This window comes from Paroedura picta, chromosome 2 (assembly GCF_049243985.1).
Source record: "Paroedura picta isolate Pp20150507F chromosome 2, Ppicta_v3.0, whole genome shotgun sequence".
In the NCBI taxonomy this organism is placed as follows: Eukaryota; Metazoa; Chordata; class Lepidosauria; order Squamata; family Gekkonidae; genus Paroedura; species Paroedura picta.
The window spans coordinates 94,869,473-94,891,902 of record NC_135370.1 but is presented as its reverse complement, the minus strand read 5'-3'; positions in this window follow the sequence as shown (position 1 = coordinate 94,891,902).

Sequence of the window (22,430 nt, the reverse complement as noted above, 5' to 3'; positions counted from 1 at the left end):
CACATCCAAATCCACAAAGCAGCTCAGAAGAGAATTTTGGAGATACATGAATGTAATGATTCAATAGCCATTACTGTCAACCGTAGTTCATGTTGAAAAGAGTCTCTGGGAGTTCAATGTTATCATTTTCCTGCAAGTAAGCAACACTGAATAGACTTGCTTGAGATGGATCCTGAGTAGACCTGCTTAGGATTGCTCTGCAATAGTGTCATCCCAAGCAGAGCTTCATCCTTCTGAGTCAATTGAAGTTAATGGGCTTAGGAGGGCGGAACTCCATTTCTGATGGCACTGTAAAAAACTTAACTAGGAATGGTGACAGTTCTGTAAAAATGCTGGTTGTTTCAGACTCCATAGATGGGAAATTGAAATTGAACAGAGACTTGGTGCACTTTGCGTAGATGAGTGCCATTACTGAGCCATATAAAATATGTGGCACCAATGAACTAAGACATTATTGTACTCATGCTTCAGATTCATAAGACAATAGGTCTCTTCACTATCCTCCACCCCTAGAATTCAGGAGAATACATGGTGGGAGAAGAAGTGGCAAGATGGACAGACTTCAGAAATTGTATTTTAGACTGAGCAAGGGATGATGGAACTAGCACCATGGACTTGTTTTCACCCACATACTCACCTTTTCTCAAGCCAAGCACAGGCTCCTTATTGTGTTCTTTCCCAACAGCAAGAAGCTTTAGTAGGGTCCTTCCATTCCTCATTCCATCCTCTACACCAGGATAAACCCTTTACTTTCATTTCATCTCCAAAATGACCTGTTCCAGCTAGGACTGCCAGGTCCCTTCTCACAACCAGCACGGAAAGGTGAGGGACTTACCAGTAGAAAGAAGGCCCAGGCCATATTGCTGAAGCAGGAAGTGATGTCATCATGCCAGCAGCTTTGGGGCAACACTATGCTATTTGGGCAAAAACTGTATAGTAAAACTGGCTTCTACCACAGAATCTTTGCCCTAATACCAGAGCATCACCTGGAAGTTGCTTAGGTGATTATGTAACTTCCTGTGTGATGCCAGTAATGTGGTCTAGGCCTTATTCTTTCTACTGGTAAGTCCCACTACTGGCTTGCTGATGTTTGACCTTGGCAGAAGGGGAGCCCCACTCCACCTGAGGGTGGAGGCTCCAGCCTCTTTGCTGAGTCTATTGCTGATTGGGCTGTTTCAGTGACTGCTGTTCTTCCTTTGGGGTTTTGGATAAAATATATGCCCTGAGTCTTTTTGAGAAACATAAACAAACAAGCAAATATCAACCTCTCGTGTAGTAGCTGGGCTGGGGCTTCTTACATGGCAAATCTGACACCCAGCTGCTTGGGTTCCACACTGGCAGAGGCAGCATGGAAGAAGGTATGCTCTGCCCTCAGGCACAGCTGAAGCATAAAACAGCTGCTTCCAGTGAGGCAGCATAAGAAGAAGGTGCTTGGGTGCTGAATTTATATATATAACTACACACTTTTGCCATGACTATTATGCCTCCACTTTGTATAGCTTCATTTGTAGCATTGCTGTGCTTAGTATATTCGCATCAAGGTCCATGTTGTGGGGCTTGGACAGAGGCACCTATGTGCCTCTGTAATTCCAACTGGAGGAGCTGTGGCTGTACATTTGGATTCTGGTCTCTAGAAGTGGGAGGAGTTATCTCATGACCTTGGGGCAGGGAGACATCACTGGCCTACTATGTCTGAAGACCTGTTGGGGAGCAATGGCAGGGGATGCATCAACTGGGGATTTGGGAGCTAAATGTGGAATAGGGGAGAGAGTGTGGGTTCATGATACGGGGATGCTTTAGTAGGCATCCTTTAGAAATAGCCGAAGTTGGAGAAGTCCTGATATATTATTTCCTGATTAAAAAGATATCTTTCAACCCAAGTGTCTGCTTATTGGGAAATTTGATGGAAGCCTCACACTGGGGTAGCAAGATACCTCAAACCAACCTTGCCTTTCCCCTAGAAGTGGCTTGGTGTAGTGGTTAGGAGTGCAGACTTCTAATTTGGTGAGCTGGGTTAGATTCTGTGCTCTCCCACATGCAGCCAGCTGGATGACCTTGGGCTCACCACAGCACTGATAAAGCTGCTATTACCGAGCAGTGATATCAGGGCTCTCTCAGTCCCACCTACCTCATAGGGTGTCTGTTGTGGGGAGAGGAAAGAGAGGGCGAATGTAAGCCGCTTTGAGACTCCTTTGGGTAGAGAAAAGCAGCATATAAGAACCAACTCAGCCCAGCTGAACTGCTGGAAGTTAATGTTAGAAAGTCACATGGGCTTCAAACACCGGAAATGAATTTAAAAGGTGATAAACCTGGTGTATATTGCATTTATAATCACACAGAAAGTGCTTTTTTCCCTTAAGATAATTCAACATTCAGCACAAACTCACCTCTCCTTGCATGTAATGGCACAAACAGCAGCATAAAAACATTACTAGGAATAAGTTATATTTGCAAAGGTCATGTACATTTTTAATTGAAACTATCTATGCCTTATAAGTTATTCTCCCATCCTGTAAAATATGTTCCATTGCAAGAACTACATTATTCTTCTAATTAATTAAAATAATTTAATAAATTAAATAAATTTTTCTAATTAATTAAACCAGCTCATGCTGTTGGCATAAATTATTCCCTCTTCTATCACCAATGTCACCTATAAAAATCTAAAATAAAAATTAAGACTGGCTTGCTAAATAGCTAGGATGAAAGAATTTATATATACTTTACTATTGACTTCTGCAAGCCACCCCATATGAAGTTTTGTCATCTGTTTAGGGTTGTAATATTGTCGATTGGGGTTTTAATGGGTTTTATTGTTGGATTATTGTTGTTAACCACTGCGAGCCTGTTCCAACAGTAGTGGGTTATAAATCCAATAAATAAATATCTCCATGTAGGTAGACATACCACTATCCAGCTGTGGCCAGGTACAATGAAATCATCTAAATGGTTCCAAATATGTTTAGCTAGTTTGAGGTTTTAGTGTCCACCATAATTAGTTCAAAAGAATATCACTAAATAATTGCTCACTTTTAATGGAACTAACCACGATACATAAGAATATTTAAAAAAAGAAAAAACTGGCCTCACATCAATATCTTCTTTTCCCACTCACTGTGTTAAAATATCATGCCCCCTTTTTAGGACTTTTGCTCAGATAAAAAACCAGCATCAGTCTTTTCTGTTGAAAAGTTTTTTTCCTCCCTTTGCATTGGTAAAATTTAGAACAAATATAAGCATCTTAACAAAATATTCATCTTAAAAGCAGCCATTCTCTACCCACTAAAACAGGTTTAACCTCTCTCTCTCTCTCTCTCTCTATTTCTTTAAACCCTTTGCTTCCAAAATCAGGAATTATGTTTAAATAATATTTATATTAAATACTGGAGGAAATTGCCTTAGAAGTTTTAAAAATCAAGAGTAAGATCAGCTCTAATGCATATGAGGAAGTCCAAAGCAAACAAAGCAACAGAAATTTGGCTGCGAAAAGCTCATACACAGTGAATGAACCATCTGCACATTTGTAGTGTGGACACTAAGGAGGAAGTCCATAAAGCAACATTACCATTCCATGTGCTTTTCAGTAAACCATTCACATGGATTTATTGCTTGCTGCAACTAACACTAGGAGCATTTTATTCTTTGAAAGTTATTATATTCCTTGGACATGTTTTGGTGGTCAGAATAGCTCTCTCCACCTTGTTTCAAGAGAGGAAGATAGAGCAAAGAAACATACTACTGCAGCTGCAGATTTCTAGGTGAATTGGGGTTGTGCAGGGGAAAGGTCATCTAAGGAAACAGAATTAATGACTCAAATAGCAAGGATTCAAGGGCCTGCAAAGTAGCCCTCAAGTTCTCTTCATTGGCCAAAGAAAAATTGAGGTGGAAGACTATGGACATGTCTTCAAAGCTCAATAAAGGCTACCCTATTCAGGGAATACTGGTGAAAAGCCTTTACATAAGCAGTAATATTCTCATTAAATGTATGCTGCTATGTTCAAAATTGGGTTATCCAATGTGCAGTACTCAGCTAATTTACCTATTTACTTTCTGTTACTGATGCTGTTCATAAAGCAAAGACTGGAAGTTGAGACCATTTCGTTTTCTCTTTGTCTCTTTCCGTCCCTTACATAATTTTATAAAACTCTAGCATGTTTTGATGCAAAATATATTCTCTGTACAGGAGGCCATGATTAGGACGGAATATAGAGAAAAACAAAATGTTCGGTCTGGTGTCAGTTCAAACGTCCTGATTCCCAGTTGCAAGGCTTCCCTTAAAGCAGTGGTTTTCAACCTGGGGGTCAGGACCCCTTTGGGGGTCGAACAACCCTTTCACAGGGGTCACGGAAGGGCAAGCTGCTTGGCCGGGGGGGGCATCTACACAACAGCCTTGCGGGGTAGATCAAGATAGAACGTTCATCTGTCTGGAGCAGTAGAAAACAGCGAGATCAGAATGGTGGGACAAGAGGCAGAACTGAACTGAGAAAAAAAACAATTTATATACCATCATAAACAATGGATCTTCACCCCATTGGTCTGTTTTGGTTTAATTTCTGTGAAAGAACACTTGCATAATTTTATGGTTGGGGGTCACCACAACATGAGGAACTGTATTAAAGGATCACGGCATTAGAAAGGTTGAGAACCACTGCCTTAAAGTGACTGTGCTCCAGAAGTCCTAACTTCTCTCAGCATAGATTTGCCTCGTTATTTCCCTCTGTCTCCAATCCTCTCCCCCCCCCCATTCAAGAAAAGAAAGAGACTCCTGCTGCAATTGGCACCCCTCAGCGCAAAACACTTTCTGTTTCAATGGGGGGGGGAATAGAGGAAGATCCGAGTTCAAATTGATCTGAATTCAGGAGGATCCACAATGGAAAAAACCAAGTAAGTGCAGAATCAGCTCTGGTTGGTCACTGGGTGTTATCGGATGGTGAACTAGGTAGACCAGGGCCTAGTCTGCACACAATAGATAATGCACTTTCAATGCACTTTAGAAGTAGATTTTCCTGTTCTGCACAGGAAAATCCAGCTGCCAAAGCACATTGAAAGTGCATTATCCTATGTGTGCAGACTAGGCCTAGGTCTGATCTAATGATCTTCATGTTCATGAATAAAGTTGATTGCAGCATGCCATGACAATTCTGAAACCAAAATAAAGGTATTACATAATTTGCTCAAGAGGGTTAGCTAGAAAAAATTTTCCGGTTTCAAAATTAGTGTGGCAAGAAAGTGTAAAAACAATAAGAAAGTATCTTGGAAGACACTGTCTTCCATGGAGTGGCTAAAAAGATTTGGCATGCTATATTGATGCACACACTGGCTACCGTTTTGGGATCATGGGGAGGAACAGTGGCAGAGACTTTTCTCAAGAATAGGCATATTTGTTAGTGACTGGAAGCAATCTCAAAGAAAAATGCATTAATAAAAACTGGTAATGTTTTACGATAAACATGTGTAAATTGATACCATGCAAGTGTTTAATTTGTTTTCATTTATTGTGATACTTCAAGCATGCATTTTATAGCTACAACTTTCACAATAAAGCATGTAAAAGAGCTCCATTTATAAGAAAAGCCTGAATTTTGGGAGAGATATACCCTCCCAATGTTGTAGATGAAAATAGGGACACTGCAGTGTATTTGTAACCAGGAATCATGCACACACCAGGATTACTTATTGCTGAAGGCTCTTTTCTATTTGCAAAAATGCTGCTTTCATCTATTTTGTAACAGTCTGTCCCGCACTGATTTAATAGCAAAAAAAAAAAAAGTGTCTGTTCTGATGGTTAAAGAGGTACTAGAAAAACATAATTCTCATCCCATATATCATCAACAGTTCAAAATGAATATCACCACAACAGCATATGAAACAACAACCAGCATACTACACGGTTAGTATTCCTCCATACTTAAGCTAAGTTGTGTCTTCCCCCATTCAGAGATTTTATTAACTAAAACTCCGCCATTTCATTCACAGTCCTGGTAGAGCTATTCTCAGAGAGTAGGTCTGTCAGAGCTCTCTCAGCCCCACCTATCTCACAAGGTATCTGTTGTGGGGAGAGGAAGGGAAGGCGAGTGTAAGCCACTTTGAGCCTCCTTTAGCTAGTGAAAAGCAGGGTATAAAAGCCAACTCTTCTTCTTCTTCTCCTGTCTCCCTAAAAGAGAAAATATAAGGGGGGGGCAGAAAATAAGGACTCTTCCTTACAAATAGGGATGACTAGAGCAAGAAGACTAGCTAATGAAAAGTAGCTGAGAAGAGCAAAGCCCTGCTTGGCTTTCAACAAATTTTTCCTAGCAGGGAATTAACACACAAATGAAACATTTCCATATCCCTCCCAAATTGTGCTGAACTAGCCGTGCATGTTAAATATCAGTGACAAAACAGCTCTCTGACAGAGGGACAGCCCTGCAGATGTCTGAAAGGGCTCCGGCACATGTGTGTGTTGGGAAGGGAAATATCAGCTTCTAAATTCCAAACCACAGAACTTAAATATACTATTCCCCACCTGAGTTGCTGACCGTCCAACATGTTCTCACACAAACTGTATGCCATTTATTGTGCCTAATGGCTTTGTAACAAATAGAAGCATCCTGTCTGGTGCTGACAATGTTGAGTATGGCAGTTTATGAAAGATAATCTGGAAAAGATCCTGATTTACACATCTGTGCCTTCTGTACCAAATTGGACTGGGTCAGTCAGTGCAATTGTAGCTAGCCTTTGTAATGTGAGTTGCAAACAATCAAATTCTCTGAAACAATTAATCTTCCCCTCTCCCACCAAAACACAAAACAACAACAACACACATACCCTGTCTGTTGGCAGCTTACCTGGCCAATGCAATCAGCACATAACAGATACCACGTGCATAATGCCAAGGTCCTTCATGCTGGGATTGGATTTTCTCTGTCATTTATCATTCAACGTATAATAGTATGTTCAAGCAAAGCAGGTTATGATGCACAATCACTGCATTTAAAGCCATGGAATAGCACAATGAACTGCAGGGTCGGAGAGACTGGGAGTTCTTTTAGGCCAAAGATATGTTGTCCAAACCTATGTCTGGGCAGGCAAATGAAGAGAGTCCTCTAAATATGTAGAACTAGGAATATGAGTTCAGGGGTAAGGGATGTTTTGAGACTGTTTTATACATAGTTCTCAGTTAGCTGCAGTAAGTCTCCAAGGGAAAACAAAATGGGAGACAGATACTTAATCAGCACCTTTATTACTGTATCCAGTATACAGAATAGGAAGAAAGAAAGCAAAATGGTGGTAGTCAAAACAATGTGATGAAACTATTCATATGGCAATAATATAGAGTGATTTTGCTTCTGTCAGTCCACTAAAACTATTCACATTGGCACAATCCTTGTGTCTAGTTGTACTACTTTAAACTGAAATCCAATTATAGTTACTTATAACCTAAATTATGTTCCTCTCAGGTGGCTGGTTCACAAAAACCAACCCAGAGGGGTGAGGCAAAGGGTTGTTCAAAAAGAGATCCAAAGTAACAATGTAATAAAGAGGGAAGGAATTTTGGAAAGGAGGGAGGAAGTAAGGATACAATGGAGGAAGACAAGTTGGCTGTCATCAGGCTAACATGTCTAGTCTGGGGAAGGGAGAGGCTAAGAAATGGGGGAATTACTAGAAAGACAAGAAGGATCACGTGCCGGAAGGGAAGCATGTTGAGAAAAGGTTGAGAAATAGGATGCTCTGCCTGTCTTGATGAGATTCAATAATTTCAATGTCAGCAATAATGACAGAAGGTTCAGGAACAGAATTGGCTATGAGAATGGAATTTGCACCTGTATTTGTCTGGAAGCAAGTAGAAGTATATACCTATTAATAATTTTGAATATCAGATCAGAATACCTTTATTGGCATAATTAACAGTAGAATTGTTGAAATATTATTCCCAGGGATATGTGCTTCATAATTTTGAGGACTTTATTGCTAGATGTCACAAAATTTACTGTGAAGTCTGATCACCTGTGCAGGGAGCAGCTTGTGCAGGCTCCCAAGTACATAGTGGGTGGCCAACTCTGTACTAGGCCAAATGTGTACATATAGGCAGAATAATCCATGCCCAGCAATTATTCAACAGCCTTTCTGAGAGTGATTGTCAGATAATACGACACATATGACATCTTCACACCCTTTTATTTTTCATTTTATTTGTCCCTTGCCTTTCTCCCCATTGATGATTCAAAGGAGCTTTTGCCTGTCCTCCATTTTATATTCACAGTAACTCTGTGAGGTAGCTTAGGTTAAAAATGTGTGACAGGTCTAAGGTCAACCAGCAGACTTCCATAGCAGAACAGGGATTCAGACCTAGGCCTGCCAGATCCTACTCTAAGACTCTGACCACTACAGTACACTGGTTCCTTTTGCTAGCCAGTAAGGTGTGTGTGTTCATGCAAGTGTATGTCCATGTGTGTTTTACATAAGCATGAAAAAGAAGCTTTAGGGACACTTCTCCCCTTTCTCTCTCTCATGCTCCCTGTTTCAGTATTGGCCGAACACTTTTTATTGCATGTCAGCAGTTGGCCCTGCATGCCTTAATGTAGCCTAATCCAAACAATTCAGATGCTGCAGGATTACGTTTGAGTCACAGAAGGTACTGGTTGCCCTCCCCTCCCCCACTGCAGAAGCGAAAGAGTTTAGGAGAGCTTTTAGAATCAGCATTGCTATAATAAAATGGCTGCAGTGTCCAGAGGTACATTTTACTAGTTGCATTTATTGCATGCACTCCACCCATGTATGGACAGATGGGAATCTTGATACACAACTTCCAGATTTAACTGCTACATTGCCTTTTTCATAGAACTGCACTTAAAAACAGCTTCGATGTGTAGCAAGTATGTTAGGTGCCATCAAGTCGCCTCTAGTTAGTTAGTTTATTTATTTATTTAGGTTTATATTTATATATTACCATTCTCAAATGTCTCATGGTGGTTTACAAAATCTGTAAAATACAATAAAATCCCCTAAAATACTCCATTAATACATTATAACATAATAGAATAATAACAGAACAAGATGGCGGAAAATAAAATACCAACCTAGTTGTCCTCAACTTAGAGATCCTCAGATGGTGACACTGGGTACTGCTCTGGCCTCAACCGTACGCTTGGCAGAAGAGCTCTGTCTTGCATGCCTGCAGAAAGCTGACAACTCCAAAAGGGCCCTTAGCTCTTCCAGGAGCTCATTCCACCAGGTGGGGCCAGGGCTGAAAAAGCCCTGGCCCTGGCCGAGGCCAGGTGTACATCCTGGGGGACAACCAGTAAATTCATACCCTGTGGCAGCCCTATGAATAAATGACCTCCAACGTGTCCTATCATTAATAGCATTGCTAAAGTCTTGCAAACAGAAGGCTATTGAATCAATACATCTACTGTTGGGTCTCATGTTCAGACTTTCTCTTTTCCTCTTGCCTTCAACAGCTGCTTGGTTCCTTATGAATACTGTGAAGCCTCAACATATTCCACCCATGTCCTGTCATCAGCCTGATATGCTACTAGGCGCAATTCTGGCTTTCATCAATTCAGTGTTTCATCAATAAAGGTTTTTAGAGCAATGCCCTTACAAAAGTGTCCCAATGGGTGAAGAATTATCTTTCCATTGAGAAATGGGTTTGAAGCTCTTTTGTCTGATTTAGGAAGGGTAAATATGTTCCTACTTCATCTGGCTTTCTGGCTGTGAATTGAACTAGAAGTCCCTGGATGCTGTTAACTTCTGTTACAGGGCTTATGGGGTGTTTGTTGTTATTAGGATTTTCATTTTGTTGTTTTAACAGGTACTTTAGACATTGTAAGCCTCTTTGAGCTTTTGGAAAGGCACCCAACAAATGTTTTAAATAAACAGGGCAGAGAATAGGAATCTCTAATTTTATAATAGTGGCCTTCCTAAGGGCCAGTAATTGTAGAGATCTCTGCACTAGCAAGGTGGAATGATTCCCTTGGTGACATTAACTCATTTCCATGGCTCAGAAACATGCAAAATGAAACAAACAAGAACAGAACAGGGCCACATGAGGTTTAAGAGTCCAAACTAGAAAGTTGGAAATCTGAATGAGTCCAAACCAAAAGGCTTAGAAGCCTGCATGAATTTTAGCACCAACAAGCAACATATTTCAGGACCCATGGCACTGGTGCTCATTTTGCATATGTAGAATAATACACATTCAGTGTGCTTTTGCAACTGTATTTTTCCATGCAGAACAGGAAAAACTACTTCTAAAGTGCATTGAAAGTGCATTAGAAGAAGTTGGTTTTTATTCCTCCTCCAAAGGAGTCTCAAAGTGGCTTACAAATGCCATCCCTTCTTCTCCCCACAACAGCCACCCTGTGAGGTAGGTGAGGCTGAGAAAGTTCTGAGAGAACTGCTCTGTGAGAACAGCTTCTAAAAGGACTGTGACTGGCCCAAGGTCACCCAGCTGGCTGCAAGTGGAAGAGCAGGGAATCAAACCTAGTTCACCAGAGTAGAAGCCATCACTCTTAACCACTACACCATTGTGTACAGATTTAGCCCAGATGAGTAATAATATTTAGTATTTATACAGAAATTTTATCATTAAGAGCACTTCACACATGCAGTCATACAGTAATGCTTATAACAAACAGCCTTGTGCAGCAGGCCATTTACATGGCCACATACTGCAGATGGTGGCCTGTAGTTTACCTATGTACCAATGACCCCTACTCAGTCACAACTTGTTCTTTTAAGCCACTGTTGCATCTCCTGAGATAACTTGGTATCCTCAGAAAACTGGCAAGGGTCAAACTGGCAGGGGTCAGAGTTCTCTTCATAATTGGCCTGCCCCAAACTAACAATGATCTAAGGTGCCTGGCAGGAAAACAAGGCAGCAAAGTCAAATAGAGGATCAGGATGCTGCATGATTGTTAGGTGAATTTTCTGGCATTAATAGCATGAAAACGAAGCTGTTGACAGTTCTATTAGTGGTGAGGTGATTGGGGCATCATCTCCAGTTACCTGAGATATGAGGTTAAAGCTTGATTAGTTTCTGCAGTACACAAATAAATATTGTGCCAGCAGAATAACCTGTCCCATTATAACCAGATTCCTTACATTTTTTTCAACAAGTCTATTATTTAACAAAAAGAATCCTTTCAAATTAGCATTCAGAGTCTGACATAAATTCTAAAGACAGTGAAATTTAATTGATGTTGGAGAAGGGCTGGGTGTTTAATTTCTTTCATTTTTCTCATTATTTTTGACAATACTACAACTTCATTTGTCATAAAATTGGTTTGGTTTTACACTACTACAGGTATCAAAATGGCTTCTCTCTGTAGAACACATTGCAATGTAATTGTAACACACTACAGTGCCTTTGGTAATTTGCCTCATAATATATTTTAACAGATACCTATAATAAAATTGCAGAGGGAATTCATAATTGTAAGATACTGCAAGCGAGTTTTCTCATTTCAACTTTCACAATGAGATTTTCTTCGGTAATGTTCCATTTAATGTATATTTTTCTGCCTTTGGAATGAGTAGATTTTATAAGGAATTTTTAAACTCGACTTTCAAAAAAGTGGATTTCAGATTTGAGCTCTTGTATATGTGAAGATGCTTTAAAACAGCAGCTGCGGAGGATGATTCCTTATGAGAATTTGACCATGTATGATATATACCTAATTTGAGTTGAGAATGATTTAATTGGAAAAAATGCACACAGCTACAGAAACAGATATTCCCACGCACCTCTCACTTAACTACTCAAGATGAAAAGTTCATCCGTTGTATATTGCTGTTGAATACTGGTCTTGGGAGACCTGAGCTTGAGTGCCCTCTCTGCTGTGATGCTTGCCAGATGACTCTCAACATAAAAGCATAAAAACATACATTATTGAGCAGCTTAAAACAAATGGAACAGTTCCCATGCTAAAGGGACAATATAAAAATTGTGTTAAATGATCCACCCTTAATTAAAGCCTGGGTAAATAGAAACAACTACAAAAGTAGGCTAGGCAAAGGGCATTCTGCAGGTGAGATGCTGCTGCTGAAAATGCTCTATCTCTGGTTGCCACCCACCTCATCTCTGAAGGGCTTGGCAGGGGTTCTGAGGCAGATCTTTAATGGGCTGGATAATACTGGAGGAAGGGGTCCTCCAAGTATCCTAACCTCAAATTATTTAGGGCCTAAAAAGAAAGGACCAACACTCTGAATTGTGCCTGGAGACAGAAAGGCAGTTAGTCCCAGTCTTTCAATCCCTGACAGCACTCTGTCACCAACATTTTGAATCGCTTGGATGGTTTTCAAAGGTGCATTGTGGTAACCAAGGCTGGATGTATTCAGAGCATGGGATTTCCATAGTCTAGCATGCGTTTTGAGTAATGGCCATAGCTGGCATACCAGCCAAAAATGGTACATACTACAGAGGAAACCTGAGCTTCTAGCCACAGGTCAGCATCCAGCACCCTTGTTCTATGAACCTTGCTCCTTCAGGTGGACTGCAACCCCCTCCAGGACAAGCTGTCACCTCAGTCCTTGAGCAACTGTGGTACTGACCAACAGCACTTGTCTTGATTGCCAGTGTGCAACCCAGAGAAAAGATTATAGTGAATCCTGCTGTAGCGAGCAGGACTATGAGTATGCCACACATCAGGGAGGAAAGGGGTAGAAAGCTGGCTTGTCTCTGAAGCTTGTGCCAGGGATAGGCCAGCTTGGAGTTCAGATTGTTAAAATCCTTTATGATTTTAAAAACAAAGCCTTCAAATTCCATTCACAGGTTACATGTAGATGCTCAAACATCACATAAGGAAAGTATTCCTCACAATTCAGTGTTCTTATATTCCCAGTCACCCTCTCATGGGAGAGTCCAAGAAATAGTGCAAACATGTTCTCAGATTTGTTGATTTTCTTCTCAAATTTGCATTCAATTCCATTTCTGCAGAAGCCTTGCAAATACTTGCTGAATTTAGCAGCCTGTACATTTGTCCTCTTTACAACAGTACACTATAATTTGGCACTGTTATTTCACTTGCTTCAAGAATGGCCCAGCAATATGATTAGTATGGAAGCTGTGGACCAGAATTTAGTCCCACTGGCAGAACTCTGTGGGAAAGCCTTCCTGCCACCTGCTTGTACTATGTCTGGCTTAGTCTCATCTACATAAACATCCACTACATTAAACAAGAAAGAAAGCAATTAATGGCACAAAAGTAATAAAACTTATGAAGGACATTTTTTTTTACTGTCAGTGTAGACAAAGAAACAGAATTTGGAAGCTTTTGAAGGAAAACTGCGTCTGAACTTCTGACTAAATGAGAAAGCATTTAAAAGCCCTGAATTTGTGAGCTCCTCTGAGGTAACTTCTCTGCTTTGAGAGAATATTTCACAAGACATTTTATTCTGTAGAAGATGCCAAAATACAAAACTTGGCACCCTAACAAAACAGAAAAACAAAATACATAATCTTCTTAACTAGGCAGTCTTTGAGCCCAGCATCATATTGTTGCCATAGAATAAAAAGGATTGCATTGCAGTAATTTGGGCAGTTAAGAATTCTGTGCATGCTCAAAATCATGACATTTCAAGGACAATAAAGTTTGCTGGCTGTTAGCCATTGGCTGTACAAAGCAGGGGAGGGGGAAAACTTGTTTTATCAGCTGGTTATTCATGCTGCATTATAAAACAAGTTTCCAAACAGACAGCCGCTCTTTTATTTCTGGTATGTTATTTCGAAAAAAATATGCACATATATTTTTAATTCCGCATATTCACTGAGCTTATTTAACAAATGTCAAATCCATACAACATTTTTGTACTATATGTTGTTAGCTATTCTTCTTTATGTATATTCAAAAAACAATGAAGAAAAAATGTACTTCCAGGAGCAAAATTATACCTTGCTAATATGAAATATTTAACAGATCTGCATATCAAGTGAGAGAAAAGTTTCAGGATTTGAACTGATCTTTGCCTGTTTTTGGAAAGTTTGGGAATAGTTGTGGGAGGGAAGGGGGGTTGTGCAGTGCCCCAGTAGATAAATCAGGAAATAAATAAATACATGTCTTGTCAAGTCTGCTTTCTGTCATTCAGAACCTACCTTTGGAGACTTGTGGGGCTGTGAACATAGTGGTGATGTTTTCCTTACTTCCGGTGTCTGGCTGGGGAAGTTTCTCTGTGAGTTTGGTGTCACTGACTTGTTCCTGAGCCATCACATTGACTCCAGTAACTGCATCTGTCTTTTCCAGGAAGAAAACTAGAAAGATCTGGGGGGTGGGGGGAGGACTCATAACAGAAATGTAGTCTGCCCCCAAGTCAAAGAGCCTTTAGAGGAACAGGGGCCAGGGTGAGGTTCCCTGTTTGTTTGGTGTGTATAACTTACAGAGCATCTATTCTAATTATTGTTGAACCTGTTCCTGACATTTCCCTCCAAAGCACTTTCCTGGTCCTGTTGGATTTGCAGTGCCACAGTGGTACTGGTTCTACTGGGTACATTGCACTGGTTTTGCTGAATTTGGAAAGATGTCCCCCACCTTCAGTTTCTACTACAGAGATTCATAGGGACTTTAATCCTGTTCTCCTGAGCTTCTATAGTCCTCAGGGAGGGGAGGGGAGGGGTTTGCTGTTTTTTCCTCTCCATTGGAAACAACGGAGTATAGAGGTACCTTCCTTGGGGGAGCATAACTCAGGCACTGTTAGTCCAATACTCACCAAACTTTGAGGACAGGTAGAGGAGGGTCAGCAAATGTTGTGTCTCTAGCTTTCTATTCTATATACTCCGGAATGTGCATCTGTCAATTCCCCAGGAAGCACATTCTTGGGAGCACCTTTTTTAGGAGGCCATAACTCAGACCCCGTAAATCCAATCTTTGCCAGTCTTGGAGCAAAAGTATGGGAAATCCATCCAGAGACTGCCTATGAATTTGGTGTCTGATGCTGCTGGGCATTCTACCACATCATTGATCTCATGAATGGAAACAATTTGTCTTGTATTGAAAAGTTCATAATGGTCCATGGTTTGTAAACCCATAATACCATGAACCATTATTGAACTGCATTTTCCCAGTTTGTGCCCATTCCTATAATCCTCACTTTTTAACATTGAACTCCATGGTGCACTGTTGTTCATGTGGCAATGGAGTTACATTACATTTTACTGCCTATCAGGTTTTTTTGTGTAGCTCTGTGGAATATAATGACTATGGTTTATCAAATGAAGGAATCTGTTGAAAGTATCTTCTAGAAAAGACTGAAAGCCATAAGACCTTATTTGTATATAGTTGGACAGGTTTATGACATTCCTGGTCATTTGGATATAAATTCTTAGGAATGGCAGATTATCTAAAGGATAATGAATGTCCTGTAGGTTTGAATTAACAGAAAATGAGAGACGACAGGAGAAATTACATCAACAAGTTAGAAACTAAAAAAGAAACAAGAGAGAGTAGTCAGGGAAAGGTGGTACAGTAGTCTCCAGCTGGGCTAGTTCAAACCACAGCAAAGTCAGAAACTTAATTCTAACAAACACGAATTGTCAGTCTGTTTTCTCATTCTTGTCTTCATCTTTCCATCACAGCCTTTGAGAGGAGAGAGCAACCACAGGGTGGCTACTGTTCCTCTATTTCCTTTGGCCAAGTACAACCTGGCCTAGAATTCGATGATGCTGTACGATAATGGGGTTTTATTCATTTTATCCCCTATGGGGACCCTGTTTGGAACTAGGGCACCTGGTTTTGTTCTTAATTAAATTTCAGAGTGGCAGACTGAATGGGTGAGCCTGGATTAAATAATAGATAGTAAGTATACTCTTTCACGTACAGCATTCTTTTAAGTCAACAGGGTCTCACTGACACAATGGCTAATTGCACACTCCATTTTTACATGCAGACAGCATTACCACTTTTCATGTTTTGCCAGACAATAAGAGAGGTGGCAAAGCAAATAAATACAGGTGAGCAAATTTTGTCCAGAAGAGTTTGGCCTTTCTCGGGCTTGAAGGTTAATAGATTACAAAACGTTTGCAGTAAAAATTGAAGCTTGCCTATTGGGAGGCTTGTTTTGTCTTTCAGTACAAGCAGTCAACTGACAGTCATTCCTCCAGTTCTCATTTCAAGGAGGCAACCGACTTCATTGACTTGATTTTCCACATAACCGTCGATCCCTTATGGTTCTTGTTGACTAGGTTTTATAAAAATGAAAGTTATCAGCAGTAAACTTGACCCTGCTGATCTTTGAAATTTATTTATTTATTTGTGAAAGGGGCAGACAGTCAGGGGAAATTAAACTGAAGCAGCTGATGTTGCGTCTAATAATACAGCACCGATGATAATAATAATAAAAATATCTGAAGGGCAGACTAACAGCATATTTTCAAACCTTGGAGAAGACTTCCTATTTTAATAGGAAAGACTTCATGTTTCCAGAGCTAAGGTAACTTTCCCCATTGTTTAGAGGTCGATGGGATTAATAGTTTTAAACATGTTTTTCCTTGATTAATGCACAGATCTGCGATGATTATTTTTATTATAGACAAAAATTGTAAGTAAGTGTGTTGAGCTATGCAGTGTTACATTAATTACCATACTAATAAAGCTATAGGATCATCATATTTTTAGCTCCTCATTTTCCCAGCTGAGCCACAATTTAGCTTACTATGTGAGTAGGGTTACCATTCCAGGTGGGGAATACCTAGAGATTTTGGGGATGGAGCCTGGGAAGGATGGAGTTTAAAGAGGGGAGGGACCTCAACAGGATATAATGCCATAGGGTAGGGGTAGTTAGACTTTGGCTTTCTAGATGTGCATGGACTACCATTACTTTGAGCTCCTGCCAATTGGCCATGTATACCATGGACATCTGGAGAACCAAAGTTTGGCAAGCATTTAATGCTCTCTCTTCTGCCATTCTCCAAGGAAGAATGTCAAAAATGCCCTACTCTGAAAAAAAAAACATGTCCCTGTGGTCTGGCTGTGTTTTTCTATTGTCCACTCCACACCATTATTTGTAGGAAGCTTATCGGTCCACTTTTGTCTAAACAACATGGAGCTGATGATGAGACTAAGATCATCTTCTTAAAGGTAAAGGTATCCCCTGTGCAAGCACCAGGCTATGTCTGACCCTTGGGGTGACGCCCTCCAGTGTTTTCATGGCAGACTCAATACGGGGTGGTTTGCCAGTGCCTTCCCCAGTCATTACTGTTTACCTCCCAGCAAGCTGGGTACTCATTTTACCAACCTCGGAAGGATGGAAGGCTGAGTCAACCTTGAGCCGGCTGCTGGGATTGAACTCCCAGCCTCATGGGCAGACAGCTTCAGCTAGCATTTCTGCTGCCTTACCATTCTGCACCACAAGAGGCTCTAATCATCTTTTTACTAGGAAACAAAAACTCTCTAATAATTGAATCAGTTGCCAAGTTTAAAGCAGGCTATGAGGTCTCATAACTTTTGAACAATTAACACTTTCTAATGTATGGCTTGAACCGATGATAAAAGTGCCACGAACAAACTATTCTCTAGTACTGTGCTTTATGGTTGCTTTCTTTTTTCTTAATATTAGCAAGACTATTCAATATCAATACCTTAGAGTCAGATTATGTAATATCAAGAAAAATGTACCCCCAAAGAAGTTTGATGGAACCAAGATTCCACCAACATATGCCATAGAAGTGAAGAACAAATTTGAACTGCTTGATACTACTGAGAAGCTACCTGAGGAATTGTGGCAAGAATTTCAGTCCAATATCATTGAAGCTGTTTTAGAAAATATACCGTACAAAAAGCCGGAAAGATGATGCAAATGGTTAACATCTGATACCATCAAAATGGCTGAAAAACAAAGAGCAGCAAAAGCTGCTGGCATGTGAGATTAATTCAGGAGGCTAAATGCAGATTTTCAATGTGCTGCTAGACAAGATAAGGAAGCGTATTGAGGGCAACGATGCAAGCGACTGGAAGAGGAGTATACTAGAGGCCACACCAGAAGCCTCTTTGCTCAGATGAAACAAGTCCAGAGCACCTTCACTGCCCGTAAAGTGACCATCAAAGACAAGAATGGAACAGACTTGACTGACTAAACCAGCATCAAGGATTGATGGCAACAATATGCAGAAGAATTATATGCAAACACCAAGGTGCCTCAGTCACCAGCCCAAAACACCCAACACGAATTGGAACTGCCTATACTGGAAGAATAAGTGATCTGGGCTCTGAAACAGCTCTCAAATAATAAGGCTCATGGCACAGTTAACATTCCAGTGGAACTACTCAGATCTGTTCCACCAGCAGCAATCACAGCATTATGCCAAAAAGTCTGGGAAACTGGCACATGGCCAATATACTGGAAAAGGTCCGTTTTTATTCCATTATTAAAGAAAGGTGATGCTCGCATCTGCTCAAACTATCGAACTATAACCCTGATCTCCCACACAAGTAAAATCTTATTGAAGATCATCCAGAATTATCTCAAATCAACCACTGATGCTCAGCTACCAGATGTCCAGGCTGGTTTTCGACATGGTCGCAGCACTCGAGACCACATTGCAAATTTGCGCTGGATTCATGAAAAAACATACGAATATTAAAAGGCAACCTATCTATGCTTTATTGATTGTTCTAAAGCAGGGGTCCTCAACCCCCGGTCTGCGGCCCGGTATCGGGCCGCGAAGGCCATGGTACCGGGCCGCTAGCGGCTGCGCCTGCCTCCCCCCTCGCAGCAAGAGGGGGGGAAAGAGGCAGGCGTGGCCGCTGGCACACCAGCGACGCAAATGCGCACACGCGGAGCTGCCACGCATGCATGTTTGCGCCCACTGCTGGTGAAAATGTGCATGCGCGGCAGCTCTGCGCGTGCGCGTTAGTGCCACCTAGTGGCGAAAATGCATATGCGCAGTTACTGCACGTGCATGTTTACGTGCGGCGGCGGCGGCCGGGCCGCCGGCTCTCTCCCACACTCGGAGGCGGTCCCCAACTACAAGAAGGTTGGGGACCACTATTCTAAAGCATTTGACTGTGTTGATCACAAGAAGCTATGGGATGCCTTACATGAATTGGGAGTGTCGTCCCACTTAACCCACCTCATCAGTTCATTGTACACCAACCAGGAGGCCACACTATGAGCAATATATGGAGACACTGATTGTTTCAAGGTCAGCCAAGGAGTGAGACAAGAGTGTATCTAATCACCCTTCCTTTTCAACCTTTATGCAGAAGCTTAATCTGGAAGAATCTACAATCAGAGTCAAAATTCCGATTATCAATCAATAATCACTATGCAGATGATACAATACTCCTTGCTGAATCGGAGCGTGATCTGAAGACACTGATAAAGAGAGTAAAAGAAGAAAGTGAAAAAATGGGACTATACCTGAATATCAAAAAGACCAAAACAACTACTGGCAGTAGCACCTAAGTCACGATTGATAACGAGAACATTGAATGTATTGATGATTTCATCTTTCTTGTCTCTATGATCAGTCAAAGTGGTGGATGCAGCTGTGAAATCAAACGGCAAATAACACTGGGCCGGAATGCAATGTTAGGCATGAACCGAACATGGAAGAGTAAGGATATCAGCCTTAATACAAAGTGCCGGCTAGTCAACGCCGTTGTCTTCCCTATAACAACCTATGGATGCGAAAGCTGGATCCTGAAGAAGGAAGACAGGAGGGAGAATAGATGCTTTCAAATTATGATGTTGGAGACGAATGCTGTGAATACCATGGACAGCCAAAGTTACCAACAAGATAGTTTTAGAGAGGAGCAAACCAACTATGTAATTAGAAGGGAAAATATTACGGCTAAAGCTCACTTACTTTGGACACATCATGCAATCAAACTCGCTAGAAAAATTATTAATGCTCGGCATGGTTTGCGGCAAATGGAAACATGGTCACGAAAGGATCCACTGGCTCAACACAATCAAAGCCGATACAGGAATGACCATGAACCAACTAAAAGAAGCAGTCAGAGACAGGGGTGCATGGCAAAGACTATCCTATAGAATCACCGAGGGTCAGACACGACTGAACGGATAACACCATTGTCATTATTCAATATCAACTATAATTACAAACTGGATCCATATCCCCAAATTTCCAAGATACTTATATTTCTGTCTGGGTGCCTTGATAAGGTCAGGATGTGGTAAGTACAAATTCTCCCTTTTCCCTGTGTTTAACAATAATCATATATATTAGATCTATATTAATGGTGACACAGTAAACCACCAAAAATAATAGCTGGTAACAGAGATGACTTACCTCACGGTATGCTGTTCTTACTATTGTTATTGTTGTATATAAGTGAGTATGTTCATGTACATGTATTTGTGAGTGAGTGAGAGAGAGAGAGAGAGAGAGATGGGGTAATAAGAAAGGTTTAGGAGTTTTGTGCGACATTGTACAGTTCATAAATCCACAGCATGAACAGTCTGAAAAGACAGAAGTATCACCACCCCTGTAAATCATTCTGCTCAAGAGTTCGATAGATTAACTCTCCAGTCATCCCAGGTCTTTTAAAGGGCTTTTCTCTTTTTATTATCCAATTAGCTCTACATGTTAATAAGAAATTTTCTTTCTTATAAAACTGTACAAATTCCTTCTCGTGTCTGGAGTGATATAAATAGACCTTTTCACATATAATTTCAGCACTTTGGGACTGATTTGTGGTTTATATAGCTGCTTGGGAAGATTATAATTTACAGGTGATTGTTTGGAGAAGTTCAAATTATTAGGACTCGTATATATAGATATATAAATAAAAAATGAAGTTTCTCCAGAGATTTTACACAAACAGTTTGCCAGAGAAGAAAAAGAGTTCTCAATAAAAGCTGGGCTTAAAAAAAAAATCTCATACCTCTGCATAAAGTATTGATAGATTATTTCAGCCTTTCGTTTCTATTTCAGCATTTCTGAATCATTTCCTCTAACATTTGATCTCACTCCCCCTCCCCCCATATCATATAACTCCTCATATATCTCCATCCCTATGAAATCAAGCCATTCTGCAGTCTGAAAGGGAGGAAAGAATCTAGGTTATAGAATTTAAGTTTGGGGCCTTATTGCCTCCTGTAAAGTACAATGAGAAGAAAGGGTCAGCTAGGAAATAACTGGCTACCATAGCACCTTCCACATGGAGCCAGTGTTATCAGGTAACAAATGAGGGGCAGCCCCTTAGGGATCTAGTCATTCAAAATGGCTTGAATACACAAACCTTATAGAGTCAATAGAAGCTGTAACAATAGTAGTTAATCTGAAACAACAGTACAGGAGATCCACATACATGTGTGTGTTAAGTGCAACCAAGTTGCTTCTGATTTACAGCAACACTGAATTATTAACAGTCTTCTTTAGATCTTACACACATACACACATGGCTTCCTTTACTGAATCATTCTTTCTCATGTTGGGTCTTCCTCTCTTTCTACTACCTTCAACTTTTCCTAGCATTGTTGTCTTCTTATAATGTGCCCAAAGTACAATAGCCTCAATTTAGTCATCTTAGCGTCTAAGGAAGTTCCCACAAAGAGAAGGGCTCTGTTGGGGCAATAAGCAAGCAAGCAGTCCCTCAAATAAGCCTTGTATCTGATTGGGTCTCCATCTGGAGCCAGTGCAGCTGGGAGAGAACAGGTGTAATTTGTGCTCCACTGGGTCCCAATAGGGACCTGGGATGCTGCATTTTGGACCAGCTGGGGCTTCCGGAGGAGGCTCATGAATTATATAAAGCAGGGGTAGTCAACCTGTGGTCCTCCAGATGTTCATGGACTACAGTTCCCATGAGCCCCTGCCAGCGTTTGCTGCCAGGGGCTCATGGGAATTGTAGTCTGTGAACATCTGGAGGACCACAGGTTGATTACCCCTGGTATAAAGAATGAGGCACACCATGATAACTGCAACTCTTTTAATAACAACCACCAGGTATACACCGAACAAAAGGCAAGGAGCAGGGAATGCCAGCTCTATAGATTTTTTTCTATAGATTTCCCATTTTCCTGCCCAAATTTCCTGCTCATAGGAATACAGAGCAACACAACTCTTTCATAACCAAATACACTACACCCCTCCCCCCTTATTTCATGTAGTCCTGGAGATACCTGGAGCATGTCCTTTCTCCTACCGATTGCTGTACAGTCACCTCTAGTGGAAAACAAGCTGATGAGAGTGACTCAGTCACAGCTGGACCATTAACATCCACTGTATCATCTGGCTATTCCAGTCCTGCACACAGGCTGGGCTTCCGTGAGGTTCTGATCTGATCTCCCCAGGATCTACTGTCACCTCCCACCAAGGATCCCCACAGGAGTCACTGATGGGCCATCCAGGGCCAGCAACATGTATCTGATCAACATGCCACCAGATAACTTGGCTGTTTTGCATGCTGACCTGATATGAAACTGGGCCAGTTGCCTCGACAACCTGCACCCGGTACCATGATGGACCAAGCCCATAATTCCAGATATATACG